The sequence below is a fragment of the Calliphora vicina genome, chromosome 1 (assembly GCF_958450345.1).
Source record: "Calliphora vicina chromosome 1, idCalVici1.1, whole genome shotgun sequence".
Classification (NCBI taxonomy): domain Eukaryota; kingdom Metazoa; phylum Arthropoda; class Insecta; order Diptera; family Calliphoridae; genus Calliphora; species Calliphora vicina.
In genome coordinates, this window is record NC_088780.1 from 63964689 (window position 1) to 63987587 (window position 22899).

General features: G+C 28.0%; 1 pseudogene; it reads left to right on the forward strand.

Annotated features, from left to right (window-relative positions):
* The first annotated feature begins 17343 nt into the window (after window positions 1-17343).
* LOC135949239 (putative nuclease HARBI1) lies at window positions 17344-19358 on the forward strand (annotated as a pseudogene).
* Window positions 19359-22899: the final 3541 nt, after the last annotated feature.

Sequence of the window (22899 nt, forward strand, 5' to 3'; positions counted from 1 at the left end):
ATTTTCTATAGAAAATCTTGTGTAGAACAACATTTTCTATAGAAAATCTTGTGTAGAACAACATTTTCTATAGAAAATCTTGTGTAGAACAACATTTTCTATAGAAAATCTTGTGTAGAACAACATTTTCTATAGAAAATCTTGTGTAGAACAACATTTTCTATAGAAAATCTTGTGTAGAACAACATTTTCTATAGAAAATCTTGTGTAGAACAACATTTTCTATAGAAAATCTTGTGTAAAACAACACTTTCTATAGAAAATCTTGTGTAAAACAACATTTTCTATAGAAAATCTTGTGTAGAACAACATTTTCTATAGAAAATCTTGTGTAGAACAACATTTTCTATAGAAAATCTTGTGTAGAACAACGTTTTCTATAGAAAATCTTATGTAGAACAGCATTTTCTATAGAAAATCCTGTGTAGAACAACATTTTCTATAGAAAATCTTGTGTAGAACAACATTTTCTATAGAAAATCTTGTGTAGAACAACATTTTCTATAGAAAATCTTGTGTAGAACAACATTTTCTATAGAAAATCTTGTGTAGAACAACATTTTCTATAGAAAATCTTGTGTAGAACAACATTTTCTATAGAAAATCTTGTGTAGAACAACATTTTCTATAGAAAATCTTGTGTAGAACAACATTTTCTATAGAAAATCTTGTGTAGAACAACATTTTCTATAGAAAATCTTGTGTAGAACAACATTTTCTATAGAAAATCTTGTGTAGAACAACATTTTCTATAGAAAATCTTGTGTAGAACAACATTTTCTATAGAAAATCTTGTGTAGAACAACATTTTCTACAGAAAATCTTGTGTAGAACAACATTTTCTATAGAAAATCTTGTGTAGAACAACATTTTCTATAGAAAATCTTGTGTAGAACAACATTTTCTATAGAAAATCTTGTGTAGAACAACATTTTCTATAGAAAATCTTGTGTAGAACAACATTTTCTATAGAAAATCTTGTGTAGAACAACATTTTCTATAGAAAATCTTGTGTAGAACAACATTTTCTATAGAAAATCTTGTGTAGAACAACATTTTCTATAGAAAATCTTGTGTAGAACAACATTTTCTATAGAAAATCTTGTGTAGAACAACATTTTCTATAGAAAATCTTTTGTAGAACAACATTTTCTATAGAAAATCTTGTGTAGAACAACATTTTCTATAGAAAATCTTGTGTAGAACAACATTTTCTATAGAAAATCTTGTGTATAACAATATTTTCTATAGAAAATGTTGTTCTACACAAGATTTTCTATAGAAAATGTTGTTCTACACAAGATTTTCTTATGTAGAACAATATTTTCTATAGAAAATATTGTTATACACAAGATTTTCTATAGAAAATGTTGTTCTACACAAGATTTTCTATAGAAAATGTTGTTCTACACAAGATTTTCTATAGAAAATGTTGTTCTACAAAAGATTTTCTATAGAAAATGTTGTTCTACACAAGATTTTCTATAGAAAATGTTGTTCTACACAAGATTTTCTATAGAAAATGTTGTTCTACACAAGATTTTCTATAGAAAATGTTGTTCTACACAAGATTTTCTATAGAAAATGTTGTTCTACACAAGATTTTCTTTAGAAAATGTTGTTCTACACAAGATTTTCTATAGAAAATGTTGTTCTACACAAGATTTTCTATAGAAAATGTTGTTCTACACAAGATTTTCTATAGAAAATGTTGTTCTACACAAGATTTTCTATAGAAAATGTTGTTCTACACAAGATTTTCTGTAGAAAATGTTGTTCTACACAAGATTTTCTATAGAAAATGTTGTTCTACACAAGATTTTCTATAGAAAATGTTGTTCTACACAAGATTTTCTATAGAAAATGTTGTTCTACACAAGATTTTCTATAGAAAATGTTGTTCTACACAAGATTTTCTATAGAAAATGTTGTTCTACACAAGATTTTCTATAGAAAATGTTGTTCTACACAAGGTTTTCTATAGAAAATGTTGTTCTACACAAGATTTTCTATAGAAAATGTTGTTCTACACAAGATTTTCTATAGAAAATGTTGTTCTACACAAGATTTTCTATAGAAAATGTTGTTCTACACAAGATTTTCTATAGAAAATGTTGTTCTACACAAGATTTTCTATAGAAAATGTTGTTCTACACAAGATTTTCTATAGAAAATGTTGTTCTACACAAGATTTTCTATAGAAAATGTTGTTCTACACAAGATTTTCTATAGAAAATGTTGTTCTACACAAGATTTTCTATAGAAAATGTTGTTCTACACAAGATTTTCTATAGAAAATATTGTTATACACAAGATTTTCTATAGAAAATGTTGTTCTACACAAGATTTTCTATAGAAAATGTTGTTCTACACAAGATTTTCTATAGAAAATGTTGTTCTACACAAGATTTTCTATAGAAAATATTGTTCTATACAAGATTTTCTATAGAAAATATTGTTCTATACAAGATTTTCTATAGAAAATATTGTTCTATACAAGATTTTCTATAGAAAATATTGTTCTATACAAGATTTTCTATAGAAAATGTTGTTCTACACAAGATTTTCTATAGAAAATATTGTTCTACACAAGATGTTCTATAGAAAATATTGTTATACACTACACAAGATTTTCTATAGAAAATGTTGTTCTACACAAGATTTTCTATAGAAAATGTTGTTCTACACAAGATTTTCTATAGAAAATGTTGTTCTACACAAGATTTTCTATAGAAAATGTTGTTCTACACAAGATTTTCTATAGAAAATGTTGTTCTACACAAGATTTTCTATAGAAAATGTTGTTCTACACAAGATTTTCTATAGAAAATGTTGTTCTACACAAGATTTTCTATAGAAAATGTTGGTCTACACAAGATTTTCTATAGAAAATGTTGTTCTACACAAGATTTTCTATAGAAAATGTTGTTCTACACAAGATTTTCTATAGAAAATATTGTTCTACACAAGATTTTCTATAGAAAATGTTGTTCTACACAAGATTTTCTATAGAAAATATTGTTCTATACAAGATTTTCTATAGAAAACGTTGTTCTACACAAGATTTTCTATAGAAAATGTTGTTCTACACAAGATTTTCTATAGAAAATGTTGTTCTACACTAGATTTTCTATAGAAAATGTTGTTCTACACAAGATTTTCTATAGAAAGTGTTGTTCTACTCAAGATTTTCTATAGAAAATGTTGTTCTACACAAGATTTTCTATAGAAAATGTTGTTCTACACAAGATTTTCTATAGAAAATGTTGTTCTACACAAGATTTTCTATAGAAAATATTGTTATACACAAGATTTTCTATAGAAAATGTTGTTCTACACAAGATTTTCTATAGAAAATGTTGTTCTACACAAGATTTTCTATAGAAAATGTTGTTCTACACAAGATTTTCTATAGAAAATGTTGTTCTACACAAGATTTTCTATAGAAAATGTTGTTCTACACAAGATTTTCTATAGAAAATGTTGTTCTACACAAGATTTTCTATAGAAAATGTTGTTCTACACAAGATTTTCTATAGAAAATGTTGTTCTACACAAGATTTTCTATAGAAAATGTTGTTCTACACAAGATTTTCTATAGAAAATGTTGTTCTACACAAGATTTTCTATAGAAAATGTTGTTCTACACAAGATTTTCTATAGAAAATGTTGTTCTACACAAGATTTTCTATAGAAAATATTGTTATACACAAGATTTTCTATAGAAAATGTTGTTCTACACAAGATTTTCTATAGAAAATGTTGTTCTACACAAGATTTTCTATAGAAAATGTTGTTCTACACAAGATTTTCTATAGAAAATGTTGTTTTACACAAGATTTTCTATAGAAAGTGTTGTTCTACACAAGATTTTCTATAGAAAATGTTGTTCTACACAAGATTTTCTATAGAAAATGTTGTTCTACACAAGATTTTCTATAGAAAATGTTGTTCTACACAAGATTTTCTATAGAAAATATTGTTCTATACAAGATTTTCTATAGAAAATATTGTTCTATACAAGATTTTCTATAGAAAATATTGTTCTATACAAGATTTTCTATAGAAAATGTTGTTCTACACAAGATTTTCTATAGAAAATATTGTTCTACACAAGATGTTCTATAGAAAATATTGTTATACACAAGATTTTCTATAGAAAATGTTGTTCTACACAAGATTTTCTATAGAAAATGTTGTTCTACACAAGATTTTCTATAGAAAATGTTGTTCTACACAAGATTTTCTATAGAAAATGTTGTTCTACACAAGATTTTCTATAGAAAATGTTGTTCTACACAAGATTTTCTATAGAAAATGTTGTTCTACACAAGATTTTCTATAGAAAATGTTGTTCTACACAAGATTTTCTATAGAAAATGTTGTTCTACACAAGATTTTCTATAGAAAATGTTGTTCTACACAAGATTTTCTATAGAAAATGTTGTTCTACACAAGATTTTCTATAGAAAATGTTGTTATACACAAGATTTTCTATAGAAAATGTTGTTATACACAAGATTTTCTATAGAAAATATTGTTCTACACAAGATTTTCTATAGAAAATATTGTTCTACACAAGATTTTCTATAGAAAATGTTGTTCTACACAAGATTTTCTATAGAAAATGTTGTTCTACACAAGATTTTCTATAGAAAATGTTATTCTACACAAGATTTTCTATAGAAAATGTTGTTCTACACAAGATTTTCTATAGAAAATGTTGTTCTACACAAGATTTTCTATAGCAAATGTTGTTCTACACAAGATTTTCTACAGAAAATGTTGTTCTAGACAATATTTCTATAGAAAATGTTGTTCTACACAAGATTTTCTATAGAAAATGTTGTTCTACACAAGATTTTCTATAGAAAATGTTGTTCTACACAAGATTTGCTATAGAAAATGTTGTTCTACACAAGATTTGCTATAGAAAATGTTGTTCTACACAAGATTTTCTATAGAAAATGTTGTTCTACACAAGATTTTCTATAGAAAATGTTGTTCTACACAAGATTTTCTATAGAAAATGTTGTTCTACACAAGATTTTCTATAGAAAATGTTGTTCTATAAAAAATGTTGTTCTACACAAGATTTTCTATAGAAAATGTTGTTCTACACAAGATTTTCTATAGAAAATGTTGTTCTACACAAGATTTTCTATAGAAAATGTTGTTCTACACAAGATTTGCTATAGAAAATGTTGTTCTACACAAGATTTGCTATAGAAAATGTTGTTCTACACAAGATTTTCTATAGAAAATGTTGTTCTACACAAGATTTTCTATAGAAAATGTTGTTCTACACAAGATTTTCTATAGAAAATGTTGTTCTACACAAGATTTTCTATAGCAAATGTTGTTCTACACAAGATTTTCTATAGAAAATGTTGTTCTACACAAGATTTTCTATAGAAAATGTTGTTCTACACAAGATTTTCTATAGAAAATGTTGTTCTACACAAGATTTTCTATAGAAAATGTTGTTCTACACAAGATTTTCTATAGAAAATGTTGTTCTACACAAGATTTTCTATAGAAAATGTTGTTCTACACAAGATTTTCTATAGAAAATGTTGTTCTACACAAGATTTTCTATAGAAAATGTTGTGTAGAACAACATTTTCTATAGAAAATCTTGTGTAGAACAACATTTTCTATAGAAAATCTTGTGTAGAACAACATTTTCTATAGCAAATCTTGTGTAGAACAACATTTTCTATAGCAAATCTTGTGTAGAACAACATTTTCTATAGAAAATCTTGTGTAGAACAACATTTTCTATAGAAAATCTTGTGTAGAACAACATTTTCTATAGAAAATCTTGTGTAGAACAACATTTTTTATAGAACAACATTTTCTATAGAAAATCTTGTGTAGAACAACATTTTCTATAGAAAATCTTGTGTAGAACAACATTTTCTATAGAAAATCTTGTGTAGAACAACATTTTCTATAGCAAATCTTGTGTAGAACAACATTTTCTATAGCAAATCTTGTGTAGAACAACATTTTCTATAGAAAATCTTGTGTAGAACAACATTTTCTATAGAAAATCTTGTGTAGAACAACATTTTCTATAGAAATATTGTCTAGAACAACATTTTCTGTAGAAAATCTTGTGTAGAACAACATTTGCTATAGAAAATCTTGTGTAGAACAACATTTTCTATAGAAAATCTTGTGTAGAACAACATTTTCTATAGAAAATCTTGTGTAGAATAACATTTTCTATAGAAAATCTTGTGTAGAACAACATTTTCTATAGAAAATCTTGTGTAGAACAACATTTTCTATAGAAAATCTTGTGTAGAACAATATTTTCTATAGAAAATCTTGTGTAGAACAATATTTTCTATAGAAAATCTTGTGTATAACAACATTTTCTATAGAAAATCTTGTGTATAACAACATTTTCTATAGAAAATCTTGTGTAGAACAACATTTTCTATAGAAAATCTTGTGTAGAACAACATTTTCTATAGAAAATCTTGTGTAGAACAACATTTTCTATAGAAAATCTTGTGTAGAACAACATTTTCTATAGAAAATCTTGTGTAGAACAACATTTTCTATAGAAAATCTTGTGTAGAACAACATTTTCTATAGAAAATCTTGTGTAGAACAACATTTTCTATAGAAAATCTTGTGTAGAACAACATTTTCTATAGAAAATCTTGTGTAGAACAACATTTTCTATAGAAAATCTTGTGTAGAACAACATTTTCTATAGAAAATCTTGTGTATAACAATATTTTCTATAGAACATCTTGTGTAGAACAATATTTTCTATAGAAAATCTTGTGTAGAACAACATTTTCTATAGAAAATCTTGTATAGAACAATATTTTCTATAGAAAATCTTGTATAGAACAATATTTTCTATAGAAAATCTTGTATAGAACAATATTTTCTATAGAAAATCTTGTGTAGAACAACATTTTCTATAGAAAATCTTGTGTAGAACAACATTTTCTATAGAAAATCTTGTGTAGAACAACATTTTCTATAGAAAATCTTGTGTAGAACAACACTTTCTATAGAAAATCTTGTGTAAAACAACATTTTCTATAGAAAATCTTGTGTAGAACAACATTTTCTATAGAAAATCTTGTGTAGAACAACATTTTCTATAGAAAATCTTGTGTAGAACAACATTTTCTATAGAAAATCTTGTGTAGAACAACATTTTCTATAGAAAATCTTGTGTAGAACAACATTTTCTATAGAAAATCTTGTGTAGAACAACATTTGCTATAGAAAATCTTGTGTAGAACAACATTTTCTATAGAAAATCTTGTGTAGAACAACATTTTCTATAGAAAATCTTGTGTAGAACAACATTTTCTATAGAAAATCTTGTGTAGAACAACATTTTCTATAGAAAATCTTGTGTAGAACAACATTTTCTATAGAAAATCTTGTGTAGAACAACATTTTCTATAGAAAATCTTGTGTAGAACAACATTTTCTATAGAAAATCTTGTGTAGAACAACATTTTCTATAGAAAATCTTGTGTAGAACAACATTTTCTATAGAAAATCTTGTGTAGAACAACATTTTCTATAGAAAATCTTGTGTAAAACAACACTTTCTATAGAAAATCTTGTGTAGAACAACATTTTCTATAGAAAATCTTGTGTAGAACAACATTTTCTATAGAAAATCTTGTGTAGAACAACGTTTTCTATAGAAAATCTTATGTAGAACAGCATTTTCTATAGAAAATCCTGTGTAGAACAACATTTTCTATAGAAAATCTTGTGTAGAACAACATTTTCTATAGAAAATCTTGTGTAGAACAACATTTTCTATAGAAAATCTTGTGTAGAACAACATTTTCTATAGAAAATCTTGTGTAGAACAACATTTTCTATAGAAAATCTTGTGTAGAACAACATTTTCTATAGAAAATCTTGTGTAGAACAACATTTTCTATAGAAAATCTTGTGTAGAACAACATTTTCTATAGAAAATCTTGTGTAGAACAACATTTTCTATAGAAAATCTTGTGTAGAACAACATTTTCTATAGAAAATCTTGTGTAGAACAACATTTTCTATAGAAAATCTTGTGTAGAACAACATTTTCTATAGAAAATCTTGTGTAGAACAACATTTTCTATAGAAAATCTTGTGTAGAACAACATTTTCTACAGAAAATCTTGTGTAGAACAACATTTTCTATAGAAAATCTTGTGTAGAACAACATTTTCTATAGAAAATCTTGTGTAGAACAACATTTTCTATAGAAAATCTTGTGTAGAACAACATTTTCTATAGAAAATCTTGTGTAGAACAACATTTTCTATAGAAAATCTTGTGTAGAACAACATTTTCTATAGAAAATCTTGTGTAGAACAACATTTTCTATAGAAAATCTTGTGTAGAACAACATTTTCTATAGAAAATCTTGTGTAGAACAACATTTTCTATAGAAAATCTTGTGTATAACAATATTTTCTATAGAAAATCTTGTGTAGAACAATATTTTCTATAGAAAATCCAGTGTAGAACAACATTTTCTATAGAAAATATTGTTCTACACAAGATTTTCTATAGAAAATATTGTTCTACACAAGATTTTCTTATGTAGAACAATATTTTCTATAGAAAATATTTTCTGTAGAAAATCTTGAGTATAACAATATTTTCTATAGAAAATCTTATGTATGACGATTTTTTCTATAGAAAATAACAATATTTTCTATAGAAAATCTTGTGTAGAACAACATTTTCTATAGAAAATCTTGTGTATAACAATATTTTCTATAGAAAATCTTGTGTAGAACAACATTTTCTATATAAAATCTTGTGTAGAACAACATTTTCTATATAAAATCTTGTGTAGAACAACATTTTCTGTAGAAAATCTTGTGTAGAACAACATTTTCTGTAGAAAATCTTGTGTAGAACAACATTTTCTGTAGAAAATCTTGTGTAGAACAACACTTTCTATAGGAAATCTTGTGTAAAACAACACTTTCTATAGAAAATCTTGTGTAGAACAACATTTTCTATAGAAAATCTTGTGTAGAACAACATTTTCTATAGAAAATCTTGTGTAGAACAACATTTTCTATAGAAAATCTTGTGTAGAACAACATTTTCTATAGAAAATCTTGTGTAGAACAACATTTTCTGTAGAAAATCTTGTGTAGAACAACACTTTATATAGAAAATCTTGTGTAGAACAACACTTTCTATAGAAAATCTTGTGGAGAACAACATTTTCTATACAAAATCTTGTGTAGAACAATATTTTCTATAGAAAATCTTGCGTAGAACAATATTTTCTATAGAAAATCTTGCGTAGAACAATATTTTCTATAGAAAATCTTGCGTAGAACAATATTTTCTATAAACGATCTTGTGTATAACAATATTTGCTGTAGAAAATCTTAAGTATAACTATATTTTCTGTTGAAAATCTTGAGTGTAACATTTTTCTATAGAAAATAAAATAATTGTCTATAGAAAATCTTGTCTATAACTATATTTTTTGGACATGTTGTGTATAACAGTATTTTTTATAGAAAATCGTATGAAAAACAGCATTTTCTTTAAAAATCTTGTCTATTATAAAGCATTTTCTATAGAAAATCTCTTATTCAACAGCACTTTCTATAGACAATTTTGTGATAACAGACGACTGTTTACAACATAAAGCTACAGTAATATTAAAATTTTAAGTACTCTGGTGATGAAGAAAGTAATTTTTTAATACTATTTTAATACGGAACAAAAATATAATTTTCCATCCCTGTATATAAGATTTAAAGAAAAGAAAATCTTAAAATAGGAGAACACATATGGAACCGTAACAGCAAATCTAATATAGAATCGTTTACATAATCTGTTGAAATTTCATAAAATTTTATAGAAATTGCAAACGGAATGACAAACTTACATATACATATGTATATAGCCTTGCCACTTATGATGAAGGGTATTAAAAGAATTAAACACACAATCGAACAAAAAGTCATTTACTTCCATGTTTAAAAACGGCTAAAAAAAATAGAATAACAATATGGGAGTCAAGGCGAATTGTTTAGACAAGACAACTGTCAATTCACTTGTGATTGTTGTGGCGAAAAATACAACAAACCCAAAAATAAAAACAACAACAGGCAACTTTGACAGTTCGACTATCTTTTAACAAAAACAAAGTACCTTTTTGTACATGTTGTAGTTCTGTCATCACCTTCTATAGATTCGCATTGCTGGGAGTGGTTGCGTTGCTCAATTATTTGTTGACAATAGCAACAAACAATATGTGTTCTGTGCAGTGTTACCATATGTCAAGTTTTCCCTTTTTTGAGACGCAAGAAGTTTTATTTTTAAAAAAAAAAGTTTTTTTGGAAAATTGATATCAATAAGTTGAACCGATGATTTCAAAATGATAGTCCCCAAATTCATTCACTGAATGGGAAGATTGATTTGAATATATTGAAAGTGTCTCCAGCACACTAAATTCACATAAATTATCTCAGTTTGATTAAATATATGTACGAATTGGGATTTGTAAATTTAGTATGTACTTAGAAATAAAAAGTTTTCTTCAAAAAATATATAGCAACACTGGTTCTGTGTACACGTGAGAGAGTTGCTCTTTTGAGAACACATTATAAAAAGCTCTCTCTCAAGGCGAATTTATATACCAGGTGGTGTTGATAATGTTGTTTGGATGTTTGAGCTGTCAATTATCCTGTGATTGTTGCGGCGAATGCTACAACAAACGTAAAAGTAACAAAAACAACAGGTAAACTTTGACAGCTTAAACCACATACACAAAAACAAATTGCAAGTGGTTTTTGTAAATGTTGTACTTGTTGTAGAATCGACACCACCTGGTATATAAATTCGCATTGCTGAAGGTTGACAAAAAAACACATACATACATACAAATAAAGATTTGTTTGTTATTATACATATATTTGCATGACGTCATTGCAATAACAAATTACATTGTATTTTGGTTTTTTTGGTTATATCTCAGCCCAGGCCCAACTTACTATGGTCTTATATACGTCGATGCAAAGGTCTTTGAAATATCTATCATTAGATATCCATATTGTCTATATTAATGACTTAGTAATCCAGATATAGGTCAAAAATAGGTAAAAAATCGAGGTTGTCCTGGTTTTTTCCTTATATCTCAGCCATTTGTGGACCGATTTTCTCGATTTTAAATAGCAACCGAGCCGGAAGAATTCCGGAGATATTGATATATGAATCATGTATGTATGTTATTTGGGGGCTTCGGAAAGTTGATTTCAACACACAGATGGACAGACGGACATGGCTATATCGATTCCGCTATCTATAACGATCCAGAATATATATACTTTATGGGGTCGCAAATGAAAAATGTGGAAATTACAAACGGAATGACAAACTTATATATACCCTTGCCACTCATGGTGAAGGGTATAAAAATATAAAAACTAAAATATGTATACGCAAATACATTTTATACTGACGGCTCAACCGACGTTACTTACTAATAAAACTTTTTGTAGGCGGATTACTTCGAATCAACTTTGGTATCTTTCAAAATAATAATATGAAACTAAAAGGGGAAAACCCAAATAAAGAACAAACAAACGAACAACTAAAGGTACGGTCACACACAGCTAATATTTGACGTTTATCGTCAAATATTTCATTGCCTGAATCTGACCACAAATAAAATTTAGAGCAAACAACAAAACAGATGATTTTAGTCAAACAAAATTATTTGTCGGCAAACAAAATATTTTCTTAATGTGAACAAAGTGTGACCACTAGCTACATAAATACCTAAAAAATATATAATTTGATCTTGCAAATATTTTTAAGGTTAAAACACTTATTTCGAATTGTAAAGTAATCATTTTATTAGAGATTTATTGAATTTTGTTATCATATATTGAATTTAATTTTTCACTTTTTGTTTGACCAAACTGCTGCGAAAAAGAATCAGTAAATATATTTGCCGTGTGGTCACACTATATCAAACACTTTCATAAAATAATTGTTTGATCAAATAGAAAAAAACAGAAAATTATTTGCTCAGCATGGCGGAAAAATAAGAGGAGATTATTTAAATATTTTTCGTACTAAATTAAAGACACAAATTCACTATTTTTTTTTTTTAAACATAAATACATATTCAATATTTCTTGAATATTTGTTATTTAAATTATTTTCACTAAATAATTGCATCAATAAATGAAGTCTTCTTCTTCACATAAAAGTCATTCAGCCTAGGATGACATACTGGGAGAAAAAATAATTGAAGACATGAAGTCTATGTTGCGATTTTTGCAATTTTATGCGATTTATATTTTTATACGTTTAACATAGTCTGATGTTTGATTATTTTTTATTTATACATGGAGTTTGTCTATTTTCAAAATTTAAAATTGCTCATATGTACATATGGAATATTAACTGAAATTTTATACAGATTGAATTTAAAATCAAAGAAAATTTTTCATACATACATAAATAGTATGAATTGATTGTAATTAAAAAATAATTCTTAAACAGTATGATCTGTTTAATTTTTTTTTACTGCAGAAGAAGAATATGTCTAATAGCATTTTTCACTTTTCTGATTTTAGTATCATACAAAAATTTTTATTATAAATTTTTAGATAATGCGATTGAATTGGAATTAATTAAAAAATTATGTAAAAAAGGTAAACATTTCCATAAAATTTAACAATATTTGTGAACATGTTCTTATTCTGAATGAAAAAAGTTTGGAAAAAGTCGTGTTCGATTAATAATATGTATTAAAAAACCAATAAGCATTTTTACTGGAATTCAAGTTGATAGCAAGTGTAATTCAAGCCTTGAGTTATAGTCAAGCAATTGAATTATAGTTGTATTACACTTTATTTCAATAGCATTCTCCAGTAGAAAGGAAACATAAATTCAAGCCATATGTTTTTTGTTTGAAAAATATTTAATATTTCAAATATTTTTCAAGTATAAAACATGATTACATTTCCATTCAATTTCAATTATGAATTGCGATAGTAATATAATTTAATAAATAAACATTTAATAATTATATTATTAAATTGTTCAAGTTGTGTTCTTTTCGCGATTTGTTTTCATTATTTAGCGATTTTTAATTTAAGATATAGCAACACTACTTTTGCGATAACACATGATGCAACAGCTGTTATTTGACGCTGTTTGATCTTGCAAATGAATTGCAAGATCAAATAAAAAAATACCCAAAATGCAGGAAAATATTTGCTGTTTAGTGGTCACACATTGGTCACATTACAAGAATGTTTTCATATTGGCAAATAAATTTGTTTGACCAAATTCAGCTGTTTTCTTGTTTGCAGTGCAAAAATATTTTGTGTTCAAACTAGAAACATAAAATATTTGACGCTTAAATAAAAGTACTGAAATTTCATAATTCTTTCAAATGTAAAGCAAAATCTTGTAATATTTTACTTTCTAGAAATGTCTTTTTTATTGATGAAAGAAATTAAAGTTGTTTTGCAGCTTTATTTAATAATTATTTAGAACAAATATTACCATAAATGTGACCACAAGTCAAATATATTTTCCCCTTTGTGTGTTTGATAGTATTTCGGTGTAGTTTGATTAAACAAATATGGCAAATAAATGTGTACAGTGTGAACACAAAATCAACCCATGAATTATTTGATGTAGTTTTGATCAAACACATGAAACATCTTGTGTCAAATAATTTGCGTAGTCTGACCCTACCTTAACCAAAGCAGAAAAATTACTGTACAGAATTTACACTTTGGTTAACGCAAATTTTGCATTGAGTAGTATACTACGTTTATACGTAGCCTATTCGCAAATAAAAATTATTTGCAGTTAACTAACTCACTGTTTATATGTCACATTGGTTACGGAAAATTCTTGTTTTTATGAGATGCCGGATGGTAAAATTTAATTATTTGGTAGCTCTTTTATTGAATAAAATATGATACATTTTTTATTTTTTTAAATGTAAAAATTATAGAATCAAAAATTCTTGTCCGTCTTGCTATCCAAGTAATTCAAAAACGCAATGAAATATTTAAAAAACGTCTTAATAAACTAAAAGCGTTAAAACATAGGGCAATGCTTAAAATCTTATTTGCAAATAGTGTCGTTAATCAGGAATTGTTTTCGTGAGTTAGCTATTCGCAAATAAAAAATTAATTCACTGTTTATGCGGCATTTTTTTCTAATTGCAATATTTTTATTTGCGAATAAGCCGTGCGTATAAACATACTAGTAGATAGCTTAAAATTAGTCCATAAAAGTTAACTTAAAGTTGGTTATTTTTGTAGTCAGCTACACATTTTCCGACAGGGTAGATATGTCATCATATATAAATACATAAAACTATTTTGGACAAAAGCGACCATTAATTCATGTAACTTTTTATGTATTTTATATGTTCTAAAATGTCATAAAACTAAAAAAAACAAAAATATTTGATATTTAATAGCATTTGTACTTCACAAATAAATTAGTTTAAATGTAATACACACTCTACCTCTTCAACCCCTCGCCATCAAATTTCGTCTGTCTCCCATTCAATTTCTGCATTGTAAAAGTGGACTATGCGCATTTCACTGGTTGCTTAGGCCAGATCACTAATGCCCAGTTTTTGACTTGTTATTTAAATACGTATTTAGTTAATTTTAACTTAAAATTAAGTTGTATTTAAATACAGTTTGAGTTTTTCAGTGCTACATAATTTGTCTTATTTAAATAAGATAAAAGTATGGTAGCACTACTAAACATCAAAAATTTATCGATAGTTTTGCTTAAAACAGCTGTTCAACCAAAACAAAAATTGATACATTTTGCCCAATAAGAAATAAAAGTTTATTAAACAATAAAATTATTGGTAGGAAAATGCACAAAAGAAGCTCCAATTGCCCCGCATCGGAATTGTAGTTTTTGCAAGACGCTTTTTTTAGCAAGACGCGGTTTTTTTTTTTTACTACAATAGAGTGAAAAAAAACCAAACAACAAAAGTCAGCTGTCAAAAACATATGGTAGTTTATGAAACTTAAATAGAATTTAAATGACCAACGTCGGCCATTTAAGTATCATTTAAAAAAGCACTGAGAAACTCATTTTCGCATTTAAATAGAACTTAAATATAATTCATATTTAAATACGAAGTCAAAAACTGGCTCTAATGTCCAGTTTTTGACTTGTTATTTAAATACGTATTTAGTTAATTTTAACTTAAAATTAAGTTGTATTTAAATACAGTTTGAGTTTTTCAGTGCTACATAATTTGTCTTATTTAAATAAGATAAAAGTATGGTAGCACTACTAAATATCAAACATTTATCGATAGTTTTGCTTAAAACAGCTGTTCAACCAAAACAAAAATTGATACATTTTGCCCAATAAGAAATAAAAGTTTATTAAACAATAAAATTATTGGTAGGAAAATGCACAAAAGAAGCTCCAATTGCCCCGCATCGGAATTGTAGTTTTTGCAAGACGCTTTTTTTAGCAAGACGCTGTTGTTTGTTTTTTTTTTTACTACAATAGAGTGAAAAAAAACCAAACAAAAGTCAGCTGTCAAAAACATATGGTAGTTTATGAAACTTAAATAGAATTTAAATGGCCAACGTTGGCCATTTAAGTATCATTTAAAAAAGCACTGAGAAACTCATTTTCGTATTTAAATAGAACTTAAATATAATTCATATTTAAATACGAAGTCAAAAACTGGCTCTAAGAAACCTTTTCCCAAAATTCTTTAGAAAAACTAAAGATATTATACAAATCAAACTATATAGTGAATGAGAATTGCAGACACTCAAGCTTTATTTGTAAAAATACCATAACTAAAACAAAACATCAACAATAAGCAGTGGCCCATAATCATAGTCAAACACTAAAGTCGGTTCTTTTTAAAAACAACTTTAAAATAAAAACCAGCTTTTTATTAATTTGCAACCATAGTCAAAATTAAAGTATGTTTTAAATCAGAGTATGAAAACAAACAAAACATATCGCAAACGTTTGCAAAATGTACAAAACAAATCAAAATTGTTATATTGTATTGTACATGAGCAAAAACAAAACAAAAACTTTTCAAGTGACAAAGAGAGAAATCGAAACGATTAGCTTTTCACTCATCTGCATTATTTAATTTACCGGTACAATCGTACATTTGAGTACAAAACATATAGAGAAACGTATTTTTTATCCGTTTTGTTTTTGTACTGTGTTCTCTATTATAATGAGTAACTCAATTATCAAACGTTTGTTAAACGTTTTTTAGCATATGTGCTGTTTTTCTAATACAAGCAAGTACTTAGACGAGCGAGTAGTACCCGGACGAGTACGTAAGAAAATGAGTTTTTTTAAAGTACTCGTCTAGCTTACGTTGTCTTACTCGTCTAGTTTACCTAGCGTTTACACATGCAAGTAACAGTTCGAAAAACACAATACATACATACTTTTGCACTAACACAATCACACATGCAGCCACTTGCAGCTCACTGCCTACTGAATTTAGGAGGACAGTGATTTTCGACACTTTCATACAAGTGATGACAAATAGAGTTGCCAATAAATAGCTTTTAAAAAATTTATCAGAAGGTGGTAAAATAATAATTATATTTTTAACTTATTTTATGTATTTTTGTAAAAGAAAATAGTACAAATGACCACTAATGCTTATCGTTTTCGTAAAAATAGCAATTTCATTAGTTTTAATAAATAAAATTGTTACTAATATCTATAAAAATTGTTAACCTAACATTTTCCCCAGAAATTTTTATATTTGAATATCATGGTAACACTTTATTGTTATGAATAAAAATAATAAAATTTGGTTTCAAGCCGCAAATGGACTTAAAAATAACAAATGCTGATATATAAAAGGTTTATTTATCGAATTAGCTGTAATATTCTTATATTTGTGGCATTTTGAAGACATCATTCTCCTTCGCTAACATTTACAAAATGAACTTTTACTTGCATGTGTAAACGCTCAAGCAACTTGTAGACATTTCGATGTATTTTCGACATTTTCGATAATAATACGTATTATCAACTTTCATCAATCTACTTGCATGTGTAAACGCAGCGTTATGTCTTCTTACGTGTTGTCATATCTCATTGTTACCACCATATTTAAGTTTAAATTTTGTTATATATTTTGTATGCAAAAACTTGTGATTCAAAGAAAAACTGGTAACCCTTATATAAACGTAAATAAAGCAGTTTTTTTGTTTACAAACCAAATCTATATTTTTATTTTCAAATAAGAAAATTTTCAATTGATATTAAAAATAAAAAAATGTTTCCGTCGGTCGAAATTTATTTTAGTGATTCAAGTGAAAGTGAAACTGGCGATACACAGATATGCCGCAGATATATTCGTGATGCTGAAAATGTTATGGATTTGCCGGAAAACCGGTAAGTTTATAAAAAAAGACTGAAAGTTATAAAAATAGGTTTATATTTTTAGTTTTATCGACGCATTTCGCGTCAAAAAAAACATTTTTTTAATGCTGCTGGTTGAAATAAATCCCAAGCTAAAAATGGTGTACCGAAACACCCATATTCCAGCGCCAACAAAGCTAGCGACATTTTTGTCGTTTCTAGCAACTGGTGGTTACCAAGCCTCGATTGGAAATGAGTTCATCTCCTCCATGACCAAGTCCACAGTTTGCAATATAATCGGTGAACTGCTCAACATTTTTGAAACTTACCTAGGACCAAAGTGGATAAAGCTGGAAAAAAACCTAGAGGAGGAAACCCATACTAAAGAATATTTTTTTAGAAGCGGTGGCATACCAGGCGTGGTCGGTTGTGCAGATGGCACACATGTACGAATAAAGGCTCCCGGAAATGAAATTAACCACCTGTATTATAACCGTAAAGGTTATTACAGCATTAATGTCATGCTGGTGAGTACCTTATATGCAGTATAATAAATCAACTACTAAACAAAGTCCATCAATGTTTACTTTTTGTTTATAGATTTGTGACCAAGATATGATCATCAGGATATGTAGACGCTAGGCACCCTGGAGCTAACCATGATGCCTTTATTTGGGATCAGAGTGCTGCAGATCATTATTTCAAAACAAATTATTTTAATGGGAAAAGGAACACTTGGCTCCTTGGTAAATCTATCTATCTATCTATCTATCTATCTATCTATCTATCTATCTATCTATCTATCTATCTATCTATCTATCTATCTATCTATCTATCTATCTATCTATCTATCTATCTATCTATCTATCTATCTATCTATCTATCTATCTATCTATCTATCTATCTATCTATCTATCTATCTATCTATCTATCTATCTATCTATCTATCTATCTATCTATCTATCTATCTATCTATCTATCTATCTATCTATCTATCTATCTATCTATCTATCTATCTATCTATCTATCTATCTATCTATCTATCTATCTATAGATAGATCTATCTATCTATCTATCTATCTATCTATCTATCTATAGATAGATAGATCTATCTATCTATCTATCTATCTATCTATCTATCTATCTATCTATCTATCTATCTATCTATCTATCTATCTACCTATCTATCTATCTATCTATCTATCTATCTATCTATCTATCTATCTATCTATCTATCTATCTATCTATCTATCTATCTATCTATCTATCTATCTATCTATCTATCTATCTATCTATCTATCTATCTATCTATCTATCTATCTATCTATCTATCTATCTATCTATCTATCTATCTATCTATCTATCTATCTATCTATCTATCTATCTATCTATCTATCTATCTATCTATCTATCTATCTATCTATCTATCTATCTATCTATCTATCTATCTATCTATCTATCTATCTATCTATCTATCTATCTATCTACCTATCTATCTATCTATCTATCTATCTATCTATCTATATGTTCTTATATATTTATCTTATTTTTAATATGTAGGTGATTCCGGTTATAAATTGCAGCCATAATTAATGACTCCTTACAGAAGTCCAACGGAAATCATGGAGAAAAGATTTAAAGAAAAGCATTGCAAAATAAGAAATATTATTGAAAGATGCAATGGTGTTTTGAAAAACCGTTTTAGATCCATTATCGGTTCTAGGGGCTTACATTACAGCCCTGAGAAGGCAACAAAGATCATTAATGCATGTTGCGTTTTACATAACATATGTATTTCTCACAAAACCAGTTGGGAACCGAGTGAATATGTTGGACCATTAAATAACGATGAAAACGAAGACGGAAATAATAGTGCATTTAACGAAGAAACCACCATAGCTAAATCTATATGAGATGAGATATCCCGCAATTTAGGCTAAAATAAAATCAACTAAATCAGACTTTTAATATTTGTATTATTTGTTTGCAATAAAAAGTAAATAATTAACATGTTCAATAAAATATTAATGTTTTTAAAAAAGAGATAACAAAAAATGTAGTATTTTTATTTATCATCATCCTTTAAATGGTTCATTAGGTCTACCAAAGCTTGCGCCATTACTTTCGCCGAATCCGCTATATCTTTTAAAGCTTCGGCTTGAACTTTTGAAGCTTCTGCTTGAATTTTAGCTCCTTCTGCCTGTATTTTTGCTGCCTCTGCACTTTTTATGGATGCTTCTAATTGCTTGTTCATAATGTCTAGTGTTTTCTGTTGAATGTCTATTTGTTGGCGTACTATTTTTTCTCTCTCCGAGTCCCGTTCACAATGTTTTCGTTTTTTATTAAGTTGAAATGGTCGTGTTACATCTTGAGATATTGTTTGCTTTGATGACTGAGCTTTTGGTTTAGGTGGTGAGTTTTGCAAAGTATTTGAAATGTTGGATGTAGATATTTCACTCAAGTCGACGTATTGTGTATTTTGTTGTATTTGTGTTCCTTTTGAATTTGTAGGTGTTACAACAGCAACTTTAGCACTGGGTCTAGGTGGTGTAATAGATTGTACACTTAAAATGTTTACTCTTGGTTCTGATGGAAATCGGGCTTTTAATTTGGCAGTTGACACACCCAAAATGTTGCCACTGGGAGCTGCTGCTGACGAAATGTGGCATATTTTATCGATGTGACATTCCAATTCGGTCAAATTATTGACTGTATATGGACCACCTCCAGTTTCGTGAAGGCTTTTGTTGTTGCCGTTTATCTTTTTTTTAAGCCGACACTTTTGGTCTTGCCATACCTAAAAAAACAAGTAAGAATATATTATTGTCTATCAATGCCGTATTATATTCCACAACACATCACTACACCACTAAATATGTTTCCGTACGTCCTTGGAACCAAATATACTTTAAATTAGACCAATATTTTTAACCGTTATACACCTATACAGCACAATCCTAACATAAACTTCCCATCATTGATGAGAATACAAACATGCATTCTAATTATTTTATATACAATACATACATTTTTCCATTCTTGCCCATTTCTTATTGGGGGACCAAGAGCATTAACTTTTTCAGCAACACTATCCCACGTCTGTTCCACAAAAGCTTTATTGCTACCAAATGATGGGTTACCAGTTGTGGAAATTCTTCCATCAGTTCCACTAATTTTTCGAATTGTAAATATGTCGTTTTTTTGATACTAAAAATTTAATGTTTATATTTATAAAATATCTTTTAAATATATCAATGTGTGTTTACTTACCATTTATTACTATTCAAATTCATTTTGTTAATAAAAATTGTGTTAAACAAATAAAAATTTCTGACGATTGATTTTTTTTGTCCGTTGCTTTTTGACATAAATAACGTTTGTAAATGTTTTAAAAAAACTACAAAATTTTAACAGAAATGTCAGTTCTTACGTTTTCACTCAAAAATACATAACCTTTACAAAAACGAAAAACACATTTTTCCACTCATTTGAATAAAAATATTGAGTGACATGTTTTAGAAAAACAGGCCAATAATGTTTCAATATTGTTCTTACTCTTTTCTTTTCTAGCTGCGTACGTTTATATTAATGTGCAGTTTGTGCTCATGAGCAAAAACAATACAAAACATAATGGGACAATCATTCTCATTGTATGTCTTTGGTTTTTGTTTTACTCACTGAAAAGAACAAAACGATTCTGTGGTTTCGATTTGTTTATTTCCGTAATATGTTTTAAATTGAACCGACTTTAACTGGTTGCCACCGCAAATGTAGAAAATGTTTTCATACAATATACAACAAAAACAGACAAGTGGCAACGCTGAACAGCGGACATACACAATTAAAAAAGAAACCAAAAAACGTAAACAATTAAAGTAACCGGGACATCTAAAGAAAGAAAGTTGTTTGTTGTGGAAAAATGGAAAAGATAAGATTAATATCATAATTACGATATTTTGGTATTAATTTTATTGATAACTTGTAAATAATTGCAAAATCTCTACCAATATCTTGTAACTTTTTTTTACTTTGTGACGAACTTTTTTACTCGGCGAAGAACAGCTAATGCTGTTGTTAAATCGGAAGTAAAAATACACAATTATATATAATATGGGTAGTGGCTTGGTTCAAGCCATATATATTATGAAAGTAGACAGTATTTGAAACATAATGAGACAATCGTGCTAAAAATCGTGTGAGTGGTTCCGTAGAAAAATGGGTTCATCCAAAATGGCCAAAAAAAATCGTTGCTGATTTATTACGAAATAAATAGGAAGTGGCTCGGTACAAGCCATATATATTATGAAAGAAGACAGTTTTTGGAACAAAATGAGCCAATCGTGCTAAAAATCGTGTGATTGGTTCCTGAGAAAAATGGGTTCCTCCAAAATGGCCAAAAAAAATCGTTGTTGATTTATTACGGGAAACATTGTCTTGGAAAGTCGAAAAAAAAATCGATTTAACTAAAAATTCAAAAGTACGAAAAGTCGACTTTTCATTAATTGCCAAAAGTCGAAAAGTCGACTTTTTAAAACAGAAAAGGTCTAACCCCCATTTTCTCAATCTCTGGTTATTTTTTACCGTGACGATATAGTGACAGTTCTGTCATCAATCTCTGGTTATTTTTTATCGTGACGATAAACTGACAGTTCTTATGCAAAAAAAAATGTTAATTGGAGGTTATCGTTACGATTTTTTTTGGCCATTTTGGAGGAACCCATTTTTCTATGGAACCACTCACACGATTTTTAGCACGATTGGCTCATTTTGTTCCAAAAACTGTCTACTTTCATAATATATATGGCTTGTACCGAGCCACTTCCCACGTTTCCCGTAATAAATCAGCAACGATTTTTGGTGGCCATTTTGGATGAACCCATTTTTCTATGGAACCACTCACACGATTTTTAGCACGATTGTCTCATTATGTTCCAAATGCTGTCTACTTTCATAGTATATATGGCTTGTACCGAGCCACTTCCAACGTTTCCCGTAATAAATCAGCAACGATTTTTTTTGGTCATTTTGGAGGAACCCATTTTTCTATGGAACCACTCACACGATTTTTAGCACGATTGGCTCATTTTGTTCCAAAAACTGTCTACTTTCATAATCTATATGGCTTGAGCCACTTCCCACGTTTCCCCTAATAAATCAGCAACGATTTTTTTTGGCCATTTTGGATGAACCCATTTTTCTATGGAACCACTCACGATTTTTAGCACGATTGTCTCATTATGTTCCAAATACTGTCTACTTTCATAATATATATGGCTTGTACCGAGCCACTTCCCACGTTTCCCGTAATAAATCAGCCCCGATTTTCTTAATTCGACGCTGAGTTAAAAATACCCATTAATTGGGTATTTTTACTTCCCGGTTTTTTAAATTCTCAAAGTCGACGCTATCTCGTCGACGCTATCTTGGCTCACGTGAGTTAAAAACAACTTTAGCTAGTTTTATATTTAGAGTCGACTTTAGCATCAGAAGTATACTTTAACT